Source organism: Pseudorasbora parva, chromosome 9 (genome assembly GCF_024679245.1).
Source record: "Pseudorasbora parva isolate DD20220531a chromosome 9, ASM2467924v1, whole genome shotgun sequence".
Taxonomy (NCBI): domain Eukaryota; kingdom Metazoa; phylum Chordata; class Actinopteri; order Cypriniformes; family Gobionidae; genus Pseudorasbora; species Pseudorasbora parva.
Genome location: NC_090180.1, coordinates 10,327,998 through 10,341,809, shown reverse-complemented (window position 1 = coordinate 10,341,809; position 13,812 = coordinate 10,327,998).

Here is a 13,812-nt window from a genome sequence, read left to right as displayed (position 1 = left end):
CATTATTAAAAAAATACTGCAAGCAAAGAATTTATACAACTGGCAAAAAACACTAAAGTCAACAATTTATGCAAAACGTGTGCTCCATTTTTACTATCCAGTTTTAATAGCTAAAACAAAAGGTGAAAAATACTGTAAATTTACCTTGCATTACATGACTTTTCATACACTCCAGCATAATATTGGCAAAAAGATCTGTGAATACAAATATATATATATATATATATATATATATATATATATATATATATATATATATATATATATATATATATATATATATATATATATATAAAGGAAACAAGCAAAAACATCCTGCATTTGTTTGTGTGTGTAATCTTTTTTTGTAATGTGCGTTTAACTCTTGTGAAATATATCCTGTTTTGTTTGGATGAGTCACAGAACGAATCCTAACCATGCATAAAACAGCTGATATGTAAGACAGTGTCATACCTCAAAGTGTTCTGCCAAAAGCTCCTCTTTCTCAATTATGTTATCAACTTCCCTGATCAACAACAACTTACCAAATGCCTTGGCCTGACCTTTACTTTATCCAGTAGTCTTTTTGGGCTGCCAGTCTAAAGAGGAAATATGCTTTCACATGTGGAATGGATGAGCTGAAACCATCTTTGCTTTTGGCCGTGGCTCTGTGATGGAGAAGGAATAAAACACTTCTTATCTCATGCTTCATCTATCACTATCTTCTGGACCCCATCCTCCTTAAGTCCACATCCTGTTCAAAATCTAGAGGTGCGTCTCAATTTGCGTTCTTGTGCACTATTCTATCCCATTTTGTAGAATAATGTGAGCATAGGGTGTTCACATTGAAAATTCCATAAAGGAAAAGTGGACTCTGCTTTCCAGCTTTCCTTATAGCAGAGGGGGAGAGGCTCTCAGACGTTGATGTTGAATGGCAAAATTATAAAATTCATACACTACATAAGTGCCTAGTGTGTCGTTTGAGATACAACTTAGGAAAACAGCACCAGCCTGTCTGAATCAGAACAAACCCTTACTATCAACAAGCAGTCTCATAAATTACACACAGAGGTGACAATGAGTTTAACCTTTGACCATTACTTGTCATGTCCTTTGTGTGAGAGTTTAGAGATTGTGAATAAAGTAGTGGAAATATTGTTTCTTATATATTTTATAAAAGCTTTTTATTTTATATATATATATATATATATATATATATATATATATATATATATATATATATATATATATATATATATATATATATATTATATATATTATATATATATATTATATATATATATATATATATACAACCCATTTATATATATATATATATATATATATATATATATATATATATATATATATATATATATATATATATATATATATATATATAAAGTTGACCTAGACACAAGATGAACAATACAATAATATTGTAGTAATATTAATAATAAAGTCCTCAGATGTCATTATCAATGACTAAAATGTTAAATTGCGGCAGTAGCGTTTGATTGAAACAACAGAGCGTGGTTCTGCGATGTGATAAAAGAGGCATGGTTTCAGTCAGGAATAGCATTGCTATGGAAGCCAGCGAATATTAGCAAATGGCCCTGTCCCAAATGACACCCTAAAGACCTTGGGCCCTATCATACACCCGGCGCAATGCGGCGCCAGGTGGATCGCTAGTGTTTTTTGCTAGTTTCAGCCTGATGCAATTATCATTTTAACACCATTTTATAGAAATTGTATGCAATCGCACCCATCATTCGCCCATGGCTGGTCTTAAAACGAGGTGTTTTAGGTGCATTGTTGGCCCCGTTGCTACTTTAGGCAACTAAAAACGGCCACAGTATTTCCAGTGTTATTAAAGGGGTGGTTCCGTGTTTTTTTTCTAGGCTTGGTTGTGTTTATGGGGCTCAGTATAACATGTCTTAATACTTCTTTTTTTTTAAACAGTGTATTTTTCTTATATTTGACCTTTATTCCACACCGCTGTCTCCACTGTCCTCTGAACGGCTCGTTTGCTTCCTGCTTCTATGAAGTCCATCCCTCCGATAAACGCAATGGTCTAAGATTGGTTAGATGGCCAAATGTAGTTTCATGTATTTTTATTGGCTGAAGTGCCAAGCACAGGTTGTCCGGAAACACCGCCCCTTACCATTACGGGCAGTAGTCACATCTGCGGTGACTAGCAAGGGTTTATGATGTCACCAACCCGGGAAGAAGCTCGTTGTAGTCCAAACCGGACGTTTTTGTAGGCAATAAACTGCCGTAACTTTAAAAGACAATATCTCCGTTTGCATTGAACTTTCAGCGCTGTAACTTTGCAGATGCTGTTTATGCTCGAGCAGCAACATTACACACTAACTAAAGTTAAAAAAAGTGAAATCGCATGCAACCACCCCTATAATAGGGTGTGTAAGTAATATGCGCCACAGCTGGATGCACAACACCTATTTGTTATAGGTTACACACACAGGGATGTACAGCAGCACACCGAAATTTAAAAAAAATAAAAAATAAAAGGATTCCTCATTAGAAGAGCGTTCAGTCTTTCCGCTCTCAAATTCCACCGAATCTAACATGGTGCAAGCGCAAATGTCTTTTAAAGGGAATGGAAGACTCTGATTGGTTTATTGCACATTATGGTATAACCCTTTTGGACCATGTTTTTTCTTTTCGTTAAATTAGCAAAAGTGGATTGGGACACGCTCTAAGTGCACCTGCACCATTTTTTTTATACAAAGCGAAAATAGGCTGCATTTGACCGAAATTACAGCAAGTCTGGATAGCATCGTAAATGTTTATATGGTTGTCAGTGAAAGTGACACACATATAACATTGGTTTTAATAAGATTTTCCCAATAAATAGACAAGAATAAACATGATGTCCTTCATTCTGACAACAAAGCTCGTAATCACGATTTCTGAAGTGGGAATTATGAAATTTCCAATAGCACATGAAGGCAGCATTAGAAAGACTATTGCTCCGAGTTGGTTGAGATGCAATGATGAGAAAACAAAAGTGTTTTTTGACCTCCAAAACAAAATGAGGAGCCTTTGAAATAGCATACTAGGGGCACATTAAAGAATAATCTGCCACCAAAAATGTTTACTTCTTCAAGGAGGAGAGTCACTCATACACTCATTAATTAAAACAAAGATTTAGTTTAATACTTTGGGCAGAAAAGGGAGTAGTGATTCATAAGCGTTTGGTCAAATCAGTTCTCCACATGTAATAGGGTCACCGACAGACACAAAGGTGGACCCGTTTACTCAGTTTACCCTCTAGCAAGTCAGCATGAAATCTGGTTAGAGATCAGTTTGCAGGAACAAGCAGCAATGGTGGATGATGGTAATAGTTCATGGCTGTTTTGTCCTTGAGAGGAAGCAAATTATGTATTACTATTGTTGAAGACCTTGTAAGGCTGGAAACACTAGCTGATGCTGAAATGTCTAATCACCCTGAGAAAACAAAGGAAATCAGCATCTATACAGTTAGCGTCTCTGTCTGAGAGGACATCACACTGAGTGAACCATCTATGAATGACTCTAATTTACATGCCTTTGCTTTCACATGAAACTTCCCCCAAACTCCGGCTCCCCCAAACATGAGATCACCTGAAATGCACCAGAAATCTCTTTGTTACAATGTCAATCCTCACGATACAGTATTATATGTGTTTGATATCATTTGAAATGTCTCAGTGCGACTGGTACAAAGATCTCATCCCCACAGAAAGATCATCAATGTTTTAAGAGTTTAGAGATATCTTGTCTTAGTATGGTGGGTGTGGCTTTCAGCCATTTGGCCTTTGCATCAATACAAGACTTGATTAATGCCAATTCCCAATGTGAACTCGTGTTTACATTTGAAAGAGTTTGTACATTTGTTTCTGGGTATTTAAGGGAATGTTGCAAAGAGCTCAGGGCTCGATTCTGTAGTCAGGTCAGCCCGTAATGCTGGACGTTTCAAAAGATAGCAGCATTATGTAATAAAGTCAGGTATATATTTCATTCGTTCCTTCAGAGTATTTGATGTTATATGGATTAGGCTACCTTTGAATTGATTATGTAATTGGCAGTCTACATTTACCTGACTGTTAATAAATTGTTACACTTTGATTGATTCTGACTTGCTCTGGAATTATTCAGGTTACGAACGAGCATAATTTCAACAAAGGCTTAAACGGAATAATTAAATGTGTATTTATATATAAATGACCAAATAACCAATTGGCGTTCTAAACCTAAATTATGATTAAATGGAGTCAGATAATGAGGAATTGGAATAAAATCCATTTTCCCCGCTGAAAAGAGGAACGTGCAGCGACCTTCACCCACCAGTCGTTAGCCTCCATTGGGACGATTTGGTCAGGTCATTCTTAATTGGTTTGCTCCTATCTTTGCATAAAAACAACAGTGTTAAGTTTTATGCTATTATATTGTAATGTAGAGATTTGTGTTTGGATCAGAGCTTATTGAACAAAGAAATACCAAACGTTAAACCTGCTGTTTGAATACCAGAGACTCTGCACAAGTCATGGCCTGTAAGGAATCGAGTGCCAGTGTACTTTGGGAAAATTTGCAACCTGTCTCAAAAAAGAGACTACATCCAACTGATTAAAATGATTTAACGATTCACCAGAAAGAAAAAAAACGATAGGTATTTTCAGTGCAGTGAGCCAGACACTTCATAATACTATCTGCAGCTGTTCCTTATATGGGTGCATTACCAAGTGAAATGCCTGAATGTGAAATACCTTGCACAAATTGACTCTATTGATTGAAACCTGAATCCTGTTATACTCTGCATGTGGAGGCTTTTAAATTAATGGGAATTACAATGATGCGATGCGGTGAACATGAAAACAAATCAGTTGTTTGTATGGATTGCAAAACAGCTTCTCTAATGATTGACACAAGTCCTTAGCCAGATTAGACGCCATATTAGTTTAACATGAATCGAAAACAAGTCTGTGAGGGATAGACCTTTCTAATTGGCATGATTTTGGGTAAATATAAGTACCTTTGTACGGTTATAAAAGTCCTATCACATATTTTTTGCAACACAAAAAGATGCTTTGTCAGCTTAATAATTGGTATGTAGTTAAACATCATTTTCATTCCTGTCAACAATAAAATATGCCGCTACAATTTTGGTAAGGGGATTGTCTTGATGTTCTTTCACAGATTAGATTATATTTGGATGTGATGCTCTAGTTGGTCGTAGGGGTGGGAATCAGTACTTCACGATACAATACATGGCTCACAATACCGATATCATCGCGATACAGCAATTCTGCGATAATCAATATTTTGCTAGACAATCCTATACATCAAGATATGAACTATGAAAACAAAATGGCTGTTAAGGTTTTGAGCAGGTTTTCCAGACTGTGGGCAACTCACACTGCTGTCCACCATCTTGTTAAAAATCTCTTTTAACTCACGTTCACGTTTCCCTCATTCATGTGGTGAATGCCACTTTAAGCCATGAAACTGGGAACAGGGAAATCTATTTAGAGCACCTTATTTTATTAATTAAAATATTGATATTTGGCGCCAACGTATCAATTATCATATCACATGAGAAGGACAGCAATACATTGCCCTATCGATATTTTGTCACACCCCTACTTGGTCAATCATTTTTCCTCATTATTTGAATGATCCAAAAAAAAAAAAAAAACACATGTAGGCTACGAGATCAGAAATGCTCTCTTGCTTTGGACTTTCACATCATGAAATACATCTCCATGGTGACATATTCAGGAATGACTGAGGAGCAGTAAGTCGTTTCAGTGACAGATGCCAATGATTTTCTTCCTGTCCGAGATAAACAGAGGTCTTGACCATCATGATCTCTCTGTAGAGTCATCTTATTCTTTATTATTGTAAAAATATTCAGAGAGCTTTGTATAATGATCCATGACCAATTTTATTTAAGAGTTATATTATCAAACATTTACAATCATTGAAGTCATCAATTTCCAAAATTATAACTTACAGCTGTTAATAAATGAAATGCCATTAGGTTTGAAATATGTGATAGTGAAAGACACAATAAAGGACTACATATTGCAATGATAACTGAGACGAACCTCCAAAGGCAGTACAGCTACTTGATTTTATTTATTTATTTAATTTTGTTTTTAGAAAACAAAGAAATATTGTGTTTGCAAACAGCAATTATGCATTTTGTAAAAAATAAAAAAATAAAATAAAAAAAGAGTAAAGTTATTTTCAAGTTTACTTTGTTAACATTTTGTCTCTTTCCTTGCAAGTTTATATCCGGCAATTCTGATTTCCTCACAAGTCATGCAAATTAAAAATATAAATTTTAAATTAAAAAACCTAGAATTGTGAGATAAAAATGTTATGTACTGTATAAATATTATTTTATGGTATAACTGCAGGGATAATACATCATGACCCATATGAACTGCATATGTGAATATTATGTAGATCTATAGTTTACAACAAATTCATAGATTAATATTAGGTAAATCATCGCAAGTTTTATCAGTTCTGTTTAATACAACCATAAATGTCTGTTTGCTTTAGAGTACATTTACAGGACAACGATGAACTAAACCCAGAAAAGTTTTTACTTTGCATACGTTTCACGTACAGACAGCAATGTTGCATTACCCTGCAGGCCAGTAGTTGGAGATGTCACTTAAAGAAACACTATATGCAGCTATAGACTGAACACGCAAGCATGCGCATGGTGTCACCGTTTTCACAAATTCACATTTTTACAGAATAATTTTCAAAAATGTGCACTTTGAAAACTATTTTAAAATGGTTATGTTTTCAGGCCCCTAAAATGCAGCCATTGTGCGGTTGTAAGTTTTCTGCTTTTAGTTGAAAATTGCGTGGTGTAAACAGCCCCTTAAATGGCGGCTTCGATTACGTATTCTGTAAAGATTAAGGCCATCTTTTTTGCACTCTGATTCTGATATCCAAAGGAACAAGAAGACTTACTCCGTGGATCTCCCCCATTTTGACACTTGTATTGCAGTGACTTAAGTGAGAGTCTGGTCGCATCTGACAGACCTCTGTGTCCATGATATTTCGCATTTTCAATGTCATATTATAAAAACAGCTGTTAACTGCTCAAATGATTACAATTCATTTATAATCATTAAATATATTTTTGCTAGAAAATTACTTTTCTTTTTGAAATTTTTAGTTGCTAATACAAAATGTACATTTGACTCAATGTTCCAGCTACATCACAGAGGAAGTGTGTCTTTTAACACAATTTTAAACATAGTTGCAAAAAGCATGCAAAGAGATCTCAGTGCTGTTGCTGACTGACGCTGGTTAGTACCCTTAAGTCTAACGGAATATATAACGAATTCTACTAACTGCAATTTATTTAAATTTTAATTTGATTCACGTTAAGTACGGGTAAATTAGTACAGGCCAAAAGTTTGGACACATTACTGCTCATCAAGCCTGCATTTATTTGATCAAAAATACAGAAAAAATGTAATATTGTGATATATATTACAATTTAAAATAATTGTTTTTCAGTTTATTACATTTTAAATGATCATGTATTTCTGTGATGCAAAGCTGAATTTTCAGGATCGTTACTCCAGTCTTCAGTGTCACATGATCCTTCAGAAATCATTCTAATATGAGGATTTATTTTCAAATTTGGAAATAATAATACTTTGATGAATAAAAAAGTAAAAAAAAAGAAGAAAAAAGCAAATGTTTTAAAAATAGGAATCTTTTGTAACAACAATATGCACTACTGGTCAGTAATTGTTTTTTCTTTCTTTTTTTTGAAATAAATCAATAATTTTTATTCAGCAAGGATGTGTAAAATGAGGCAAAGGAGATTTATATTATTTGAAAATGTTTTTATTTTTAATAAATGCAGTTCTTTTGAACCTTTTATTCATCAAATATATTAGCCAGCAGAACTGTTTCCAACACTCATAATAAATCAGAATATTAGAATGATTTCTGAAGGATCATGTGACACTGAAGACTGGAATAACGATCCTGAAAAATTCAGCTTTGCATCACAGACATAAATGATAATTTAAAGTATAATATATTGAAAATCAAATATTTTAAATTATAATAATATATCACAATATTTTAAAAAATCTGTATTTTTGATCAAATAAACGCAGGCTTGATGAGCAGAAGAAACTTCTTTCAAAAACATTACAAATAATAATGTGTCCAAACCTTTGGCCTGTACTGTATACACACACACACACACACACACACACACACACACACACACACACACACACACACACACACACACACACACACACACACACACACACACACACACACACACACACACACACACACACACACACACACACACACACACACACACACACACACCTAAAGGATTATTAGGAACACCTGTTCAATTTCTCATGAATGCAATTATCTAATCAACCAATCACATGGCAGTTGCTTAAATGGATTTAGGGGTGTGGTCCTGGTCAAGACAATCTCCTGAACTCCAAACTGAATGTCAGAATGGGAAAGAAAGGTGATTTAAGCAATTTTGAGCGTGGCATGGTTGTTGGTGCCAGTACTGCCGTTCTGAGCATTTCACAATCTGTTAAATGACTGAGATTTTCATGCACAACCATTTCTAGGGTTTACAAAGAATGGTGTGAAAAGGGAAAAACATCCAGTATGCGGCAGTCCTGTGGGCAAAAATGCCTTGTTGATGCTAGAGGTCAGAGGAGAATGGGCCAACTGATTCAAGCTGATAGAAGAGCAACTTTGACTGAAATAACAACCAAGGTATGCAGCAAAGCATTTTTTAAGCCACAACATGCACAAACTTGAAAAAGAGGCTACAATTTGCACAAGCTCACCAACATTTGACAGTTGAAGACTGGAAAAATGCTGCCTGGTCTGATGAGTCTTGATTTTTGTTGAGACATTCAGAGTCAGAATTTGGCGTAAACAGAATGAGAACATTGATCCATCATGCCTTGTTACCACTGTGCAGGCTGGTGGTGGTGGTGTAATGGTGTGGGGGACGTTTTCTTGGCACACTTTAGGCCCCTTAGTGCCAATCGGGCATCGTTTAAATGCCATGGCCTACCTGAGCATTGTTTCTGACCATGTCAATCCCTTTATGACCACCATGTACCCATCCTCTGATGGCTACTTCCAGCAGGATAATGCACCATGTCACAAAGCTTTAATCATTTCAAATTGGTTTCTTGAACATGACAATGAGTTCACTGTACTAAAATGGCCCCCACAGTCACCAGATCTCAACACAATAGAGCATCTTTGGGATGTGGTGGAACGGGAGCTTCATGCCCTGGATGTGCATCCAACAAATCATCTCCATCAACTGCAAGATGCTCTCCTATCAATATGGGCCAAGATTTCTAGAGAATGCTTTCAGCACCTTGTTGAATCAATGCCACATAAAATTAAGGCAGTTCTGAAGGCAAAAGGGGATCAAACACAGTATTAGTATGGTGTTCCTAATAATCCTTTAGCTGAGTGTATATACACACACACACACACAGTATATTGCATTTCGCTGTTATTTACTACTCTCTCTCTATATATTGCTTACATCAAATTCATGGATTAATAGTAGGTTAATCGTCACAGGTTTTATCAGTTCTGTTTAATGCAACAATAAATGTCTGTTTTTTGCTTTAGGGTACGTTTACAGAACAACGATGAACTAAACACACACTGTAAAAAATGTCAGGCCTCTACAATAAAAAATGTTCTTGTGACTGATCACATCTAAATTTTTCAGTTGGCCAAATTGAATTTCTGTAAATTGATAAAATTTAATTCACAGAAATTCAATTTGGCCAACTAAAAACATTAGATGTGATCAGTCACTAGAAAATGTTCAATTGTAGACCTGAATTTTTTTTTACAGTGCAGAAAAGTTTTTACTTCGCATACGTTTGGCATATAGACAACAGTGTTGTCAAAACGATCCCGTTCACTCAGATTCATGAAAGCGATTAAAACGCTGCATTACCCTGCAGGCCAGTAGTTGGAGATGTCACTTTGTAAAGAAACACTATATGCAGCTATAGACTGAACACGCAAGCATGCGCATGGTGTCACCGTTTTCACAAATTCACATTTTTCAGTTTACATTGAGACAATATCAGAATAATTTTAAAAAATGTGCACTTTGAAAACTATTTTAAAATGGTTATGTTTTCAGGCCCCTAAAATGCAGCCATTGTGCGGTTGTAACTTTTCTGCTTTTAGTTGAAAATCGTGTTGGACGCTTAAATGGTGTCTTTTATTACGTATTCTGTAAAAATTAGGCATGTATATTCCTATGTGACAGACCTTTGTCTGACTTTAAAGACTTAACTTAGACTCATCTTATTTTTAGTTCCTAAAAATGAACATTTGACTCAATGTTCCAGCAACACCACAGAGGAAGTGTGTCTTTTAACACAATTTTTTAAACATAGTTGCAAAAAGCATGCAAAGAGATCTCAGTGCTGTTGCTGACTGACGCTGGTTAGTACCCTTGAGTCTAACGGAATATATAACGACTTATACTAACTGCAATTTTTTTACGTTAAGTACATATAACTTTATCCATTTAAATTTTTCAGGTTTATTTGAAGAAGATATGACAATTGGTAAGAAACACATTAATTTACTATATATATATATACTGTATATATATATATACAGTTTATTACATTTTACTGTTATTTACTACTATAAACATTATATTATGTATTATAATATATATTCTATGAAGGCACTGAACTTATTAACAACAAACGAATGTCATCATTCACTCATGTTTTTTTGTGATGTTCAAGACAAATCTTATTTTGACGAATGGCCTCGCTACTTCTTGTTCTGCATCTGGCTCATCGACATCATCCTGATATTTACTGTATACCACTTGAAAACACGTTTGAAACAAAAAGTTGCAAATTACATTAAGAACAGATGCCAACAAGAGGACTATGTCAACTTGGATTAAACTGATGGATGACGGTTTAGCAAGTGGCTTTACAAGTGAGCAAGCCAGTTGAAGCAGTAATTGGACAATTAATGTAAAATTGCTCTCATACAAAAATGCAGTTCAAAGGAACAATTGATATCTTGTAATGAGTGTTGAGAATACATTTTGTACTTTGTATGTTAATAAAAATACATTAGAAAATAGTATTCTCGTTGCTTCATAACATTAAGGTTAAAACATTGGAGTCACATTGACTATTGTATGTCTTATGTCTATTTTTATGCCTTTACTACCTTTCTGGGCCTTGAAAGTGGTAATTACATTGCAGTCTATCGGGGGTCAGAAAGCTCTCTGATTTCTTTAAAAAATATATCTTAATTTGTGTTCCGAAGATGAACGACTCTCTTACGTGTAACGTCATGAGGGTGAGTAATTAATGACATAAGTAAATTAGCCCTTTAAATAAATCATGTTATAAACAACAAAATGTGTTCATTTAGAAACATTACAATTTAGAAAGCACAAGAAGACTCCGTATGCTATAGTTTTGAAACTTTTGTTTCATTAGTATAAAATGCAAAATAATCATGATATAAACATTCTTAGCATAGTACTTTCATTTGCACAGGGTAAGCAAGTCTGAAATGGAGGGGATGTTAATCTCCTGGGAGGAAAAGATGTCCTTTATTTGTCTTTTACTTTCTCATAAGTAATTCATCCTGTAGTGAACAAGCCAAAGTACACAGGGTCAAGCCTGCTGCAGCTGCTGCCAGGAGACACACACATTCCAAAGGGCAACAACATGCATGACAAGATGCTTCAGTTCACATCCACACCAAAGTAAATGTACATGAAGAGCCGTGATCAAAGCGTGTATACTCACAAGACACAAATGTTGTGCGGCAACCCCTGAATGTCTCTGTTGAAAGCTCAATGGCTTCAGAAGCTAGCAATCAACACCAAGGTGGTTTCCAGAGAGCTTGCACTAAACATGTATCAGAGTTCTTTGTCATGAATCATGCAACATCTGTGGTAAACTTTTAGTAATCGTTAACAATGAGATTTTCCTACATCAGATGCATTTAAAGTATTTTATTAAGTTTTTCATGAGTTTTATGTCTTTAAAAACAACTTAAAACACAAACAAAAGAACTTTTTTTTTTTACTTCTGCTCTGACTTCTGTACTTACGCTTAACTTTGTTAGTATTATTGGCTAATGGCTATTGTACGATATTTATTGCTTATGATGTTCCTTAGTATGTTTCTTTGGATAAAGCATCTGCTAAATTACTACATTTTAATGTAAATATACACATATATAATTATTATAGTAACTAGCAAATCAAAATACTGTCAGATATAAAACTGTTAGTTTTAGTCATTGTACACATACACACAATTGTAATTATAAATTGTAATAATATTTCACAATATTACTGTTTTTAGTGTTGTGATCAAATAAATGCAGCCTTGGTGAGCATAAGGCACTTCTTTCAAAAACACAAGCAAATCTTAGTATGGCAGTGTATAATATAGAACATAATACCACATAAGGTAAGGCACAATTAATATACATGGCCTGGCTCAAGCTCATTAAATACAAAATTGGGTAACACTTTACAATAAGGTTGTATTAGTTAACATTAGTTAATACATTAGTTAACACGAGCTAACAATGAACAACGCCTCTGTTCAGCATTAGTTCATCTTTGTTAACTTTAGTTAATACAAAACCATGTTAGTTCACAGTGCATTAACTTATGTTAAGATTTTGATAATGCATTAGTAAAAGTTGAAATTAACATTAACAAAGATAAATACATGTTTTATAGATATAGTTCATTATTAGTTCATGTTAAAGGTAGGGTAGGTAAGAATTGGTTAAAAAACTTTTTTTCCAAATTTGTTTAAACGTTCTTTATATATCAATACATAATTAAAATGTAAGTACTCTAAAATAGAAAGTATAAAAATTGAGTGTCTGTAGAGCTCTCATTTTAAAGACAGCTCATTATTTCCATCCACTCCACCTTCTCCCTTCTGGGCTCTTTCCAATGCCACGCCCACCAAAATACATGAACGCGCTACACCGGCCGCTCAAAAAAGAGGAAGACGCATTATTGACCTAAGATGAGCGGTGTGCATGTAGTGACATCATGTCAGAATCACATGTAATAAAAAAATCGAACTTTATCAGTATGAATATAAACAAATAAGATGTCTTTTAGTACTCACTATCAAGCTAGAAAACCGATACTGGTAAAGTTTAAAATATATTTTTGTTTAATTCAGTAACGAGCTAGTTATATTTATAAGGCAAAGCTAAAAACGGGTAGCATTGATATATTTTTTCCCCCCAATAACATCAGTTATACTGTGATGAAGATGAATTTCGTGTAACATATACTGTGTTTTGCATGTAAGTTTCCATGATGAAAGCATTGTTGATTAGTAGTAGCTAAAGCTAACTTAGTTCTAAAAAAAACTTCCTGGATGTGGTGTTCTAGCTTTTACACATGGATTTTGTTATCTAAAGTTAAATTTTGCACAATTCAACACGACAGCAATCAACTTGAACTAAGCATATTGAGTATTTACAATCTCTACTAATGGCTAAGTGTATAAAATTGTAACTTTATGCTAAGTAATGTTATGCTATATTAGGCAGCTACATGTTCTAGTGATGCATGCTTCATGAAAACATAAACCGAAAAAATGTATAATCAAAATGAAAGATTACCTGTCCAGCCAAAATACAGCCAGCAATGAGTCGTTTTTCAGTCCCTTTAAGTCCCTCAGTTCTCGAGATCGTTGGAAAGCCAAGCCCATATTTACTCGCATT